This window comes from Triticum dicoccoides, chromosome 6A (genome assembly GCF_002162155.2).
Source record: "Triticum dicoccoides isolate Atlit2015 ecotype Zavitan chromosome 6A, WEW_v2.0, whole genome shotgun sequence".
Taxonomy (NCBI): Eukaryota; Viridiplantae; Streptophyta; class Magnoliopsida; order Poales; family Poaceae; genus Triticum; species Triticum dicoccoides.
The window spans coordinates 444,478,769-444,483,875 of record NC_041390.1 but is presented as its reverse complement, the minus strand read 5'-3'; positions in this window follow the sequence as shown (position 1 = coordinate 444,483,875).

The following is a 5,107-nucleotide window of genomic DNA, read 5'->3' as shown; positions in this document are numbered from 1 at the left end:
CCTCTGGGCTCCACCCGCGCCATCATGGCCACGACCATCGTCGCCACGACCGAAGGAGCCTGCGCCATCAGCGGCCTGGGAGGACACGCCGGCGGCGACAGCTCCGAATCATCTTCTTCGTCCACGACCGGCTCCACAAGCTTGCAAATGTCCACATAATACCATAGCATCGATGACCGAGCGGCACGCGGCCAGATGGAGTTACGCCCCTGACGAGGCTCCTTGATGAATAGCCTGTGCCGGCCCGGGATGCGATCCGGGCGATCCGTGCGCAGCCAAACCTTAAACCTTAAAGCTTGTCTTACTTCCTGATCCTTACTATCTAGTTGCTGATAGTCTTCGTGCTTTCACTTCATTGCAATCTTGACTATGGCTTGTCTAGTGTAGTCTACCTTCCGTTGCATATCAATAGGTTCATTTCCATTGTTTGTCTTCAAAGACCTCGTGTTTTGAAGACTTCCATAAAAATTGCCTATTCACCCCCTCTAGTCGATAACTAGCACTTCCAGTATGTATCCAAACGTCACTTTGTAGCTGGGTGATCATAAAGGTGCTCTACAGGTAGCTTCGAAGGTACCTGTTGAGTTGGCATGGATCAAGACTGGGATTTGTCACTCCGTATCACGGAGAGATATCTCTGGGCCCTCTCGGTAATACAACACTTTAAAGAGCTTGCAAGCAATGTGACTAATGAGTTGGGATCTTGTATTACGGAATGAGTAAATATACTTGCCGGTAACAAGATTGAACTAGGTATGGAGATAACGACGATCGAATCTCGAGCAAGTAACATATCACCGGACAAAGGGAATTGCATATGGTATTAACCGAATCCTTGACATCGTGGTTCAACCGATAAAAGATCTTCGTGGAATATGTAGGAATCAATATGGGCATCAGAGTCCCGCTATTGGTTATTGACCGGAGAGGTGTCTCGGTCATGACTACATGATTCCCAAACCCGTAGGGTCGCACGCTTAACGTTCGTTGATGCTAGAGTAGTATTGGGATATTTGATGATTGGTAACCAAATGTTTTTCGGAGTCTCGAATGAGATCCCGGACATCATGAGGAATCTTGGAATGGTTGAGAGGTAAAGATTTGTATATGGGAAGTCATATTTTGGGTTCTGGAAAAAGTGTCTTTTTTTGGTATTGTACCGTGAAGGTTCTAGAAGGTTCCGAAGGATTCCGGAGGGGTCCAAAAGTCCACAATTGGGTCCAACACGACCCAAGGGCTGGCATGGTGACCTGGCCTTATTGAGCTTGGTGCACCAAGACCTCAAAAGCCCATGTGGCTAGGGAAGGGAAAAAGGGTGAGTCCTAGTAGGAATAGGATTGGACTCGGAGTCCAAGTCCTCTCCCCCTTGGCTGCACCCCAGGGCTTGGAGGGGTTGTTCCCCATGCCCCTCCACCTATATATATAGAGGGGGGTTCCCCAAGATCACACACCAATCCCTTGGCGCCCCTCTCTCTCCCGTTACTCTGTAGTTCCTTCGTCCTTGTTCTAGTAGCGCTTGGCAAAGCCCTACTGAACTAGCTCCACCACCACCATCACCACCACGCCGTCATGCAGGTTGTGATCCCATCTACTTCTCTGTGTTCTCTTGTTGGATCAAGGAGGAGGAGACATCATCGAGCCGCACATGTGCTAAACTCGAAGGTGTCGTCCATTCGGCACTATATCGGTTGGATCATGATCGGATCGCGAAGAGTACAACTACATCAACCGTGTTATATACGCTTCCCTTTCGGTCTACGAGGGTACATAGACACACTCTCCCCTCTCGTTTCTATGCTTCTCCTAGATAGATCTTGGGTGTTCATAGGATTTTTTTTTAATTTCCATGCTTCCTTCCCCATCACTCATCGGGTACAAAGGAAGAATATATGTGGGAGGGACATAATACGCTTTCTCAACATCACATACTATAAGCCTTGCATGCTAAGTTAGTGGGCATTCTGGCACTACAACAACATACCACCGAATTTAACATTTATTTGCTTGCCCAAATATGAAAGATTTAGTGGATGCTTTCTGTGAAACAATGCACTGTGTGCCGGCAAGCAAAGGCTGAACATACTAAACTCCAAGGATTGATGCAACTACTTCAAGTGCCAAAGCAAGCTTGGTCTTGGATTACCATGGATTTCATTAAAGGGCTGCCAAGGTCAACAATTATGATAGTATTCTAGTGGTTATTGATAACCCACAAGTATAGAGGGTCGCAACAGTTTTCGAGGGTAGAGTATTCAACCCAAATTTATTAATTCGGCACAAGGGGAGCCAAAGAATATTCTCAAGTATTAGCAGCTAAGTTGTCAATTCAACCACACCTAGAAACTTAATATCTGCAGCAAGGTATTTAGTAGAAAAGTAATATGATAGTAGTGGTAACGGTAGCAAAAGTAATATTTTTGGTTTTATAGTGATTGTAACAGTAGTAACGGAAAAGTAAATAAGCGAGGAACAATATATGAAAAGCTCGTAGGCAATGGATCAGTGATGGATAATTATGTCGGATGCGATCAATCATGCAATGGTTACAACATAGGGTGACACAGAACTAGCTCCAGTTCATCAATGTAATGTAGGCATGTATTCCGAATATAGTCATACGTGCTTATGGAAAAGAACGTGCATGACATCTTTTGTCCTACCCTCCCGTGGCAGCAGGGTCCTATTGGAAACTAAGGGATATTAAGGCCTCCTTTTAATAGAGTATCGAACCAAAGCATTAACACATAGTGAATACATGAACTCCTCAAACTGCGGTCATCACCGATAAGTATCCTGATTATTGTCACTTCGGGGTTAACGGATCATAACATGTAATAGGTGACTATAGACTTGCAAGATAGGATCAAGAACTCACATATATTCATCAAAACATAATAGGTTCAGATCTGAAATCATGGCACTCAGGCCCTAATGACAAGCATTAAGCATAGCAAAGTCATAGCAACATCAATCTGACAACATAGTGGATACTAGGGATCAAACCCTAACAAAACTAACTCGATTACGTGATAAATCTCATCCAACCCATCACCGTCCAGCAAGCCTACGATGGAATTACTCATGCACGGTGGTGAGCATCATGAAATTGGTGATGGAGGAAGGTTGATGATGACGATGGCGATGGATTCCCCTCTCCGGAGCCCCGAACGGACTCCAGATCAGCCCTCCCGAGAGAGTTTAGGGCGGCGGCAGCTCCGTATCGTAAAACGCGATGAATCCTTCTCTCTGATGTTTTTCTCCCTGAAAGAAAATATATGGAGTTGGAGTTGAGGTCGGTGGAGCGTCAGGGGGCCCACGAGGCAGGGGGTAGGCGCGCCCCCACCCTCGTGGACAGGGTGTGGGCCCCCTGACGTGGATTCTTTTGCCAGTATTTTTTATATATTCCAAAAATAATCTTTGCTGATTTTTAGGTCATTCTGAGAACTTTTATTTCTACACAAAAATAACACCATGGCAATTCTACTGAAAACAACGTCAGTCCGGGTTCGTTCCATTCAAATCATGCAAGTTAGAGTCCAAAACAAGGGCAAAGTGTTTGGAAAAGTAGATACGATGTAGTGACCCGACCTCAGACGGTCAAGCCTCTGTGTATCGGTGCCATCCCTGGATCAGTATGCTGGCACATGCAGTACATCAATGAATATATCAAAGTGCAATCACATGTATAATTAACGTAAAACTGATATATACCTTAAAAGTCTCAGCGGAAACAATCAACGGGTGTGGAGTCCCATCAACGCCATCGGCAAGTTGAGTGTAGACCGTAACCCTGTATCGTAACTCTTACTCGTCGAAGAAATATCTGCAACATGATACGTTGCAGCCGTGTAGGTCACTACATTGAATGTACCGGCAAGATCACAATAAGAGAAAACAAATGATAAACTATACTATATGCAATATGGCTTTGTGGCTCTGTATCTGAGTTTTGTTGGCATAAATGCTGGTTTTATTTTCCCTACATCAAAGGAATTAACCGGAGTCTGTACTACGGAGTTTTCTATCATGACATGGTTCCGCCAACCGATGTCCGGTGCTCATCCAATCCTACCGTAGTTCTACATCTGCTAGCACCGTCCCAGCCAGAGTCACAACTAAGGTCAACCAAGCCAGAGCCCATAGTGACTTGCGGTTGCACAGGTAAGCTTTCGGGCATGAAGTATTCTTCCGTCTCTTTGAGTCTGGGTGAAGCTTTCCGCTAGATGTCATGGCGCTTCTCCATGCATCCCGGCCATCCACTGGTTACTCCAGGGTGCCCGTCAACCGTCCTTCACCCAGTAGTGTGTATTGAATTCTCGTCTTGAGACTGCAGTCCTTGCAGATTCCATCATGGAGTTGTTGTTATTGACGTAGAGTCCTCCTTCTTCACACCACTCTCGTGCACTCATACCAAACCCCATCTACTATAGCATAGCATCAAAACTATATAACGTCCCGGGCTTGGTAACAGGTAGATAGGTTCCTACCTCATTGTCAGGACCCCGACTCAATGCCACATCGATCTAGCATGTAACACCTCATATCACTTTGCGGCCTCACGCACGGTATTCCCACGGGTGTCGCCTTACCTTTGCCCGGGACCGTTTGCGCCTTTTGGCACACGTATATGACAGTGTCGCTAGCATCCATATGATAAGGAGCCCGGGCTGACATGGCTAGTCGTAAACCCAAAGCGGCACAGACTTACAGGGACAGGCATCCATGACCCAGCATCGAACGTGTCGGTCATCAGCGAGTGAATCCAGGCTGTAGCACTGGGCTAGCAGGACTCCGGTGAACCGGGCTGTAGCGGGCTAACAGGACTCCGGTATTCACCGCGTGACATTTCCCCGAAGGGACAGACACAGGAACGAAGAAGGACACATGCCGGCCAGCCTAAGTGTTCCGGAGCAGTAGCAAGCTACCATGGCTCGGTGGAAACACTAGGAGACATTTCCCCGTAAGAGAGGCTACTAAGGATAAACAACTAGATGGTCAGATCCCACACATACCAAGCATTTCAATAACATACACACAATATGCTCGATATGTGCAAATACAACATGGCATCACAACATGACTCTATGACTCAAGTAATCTATTCAAT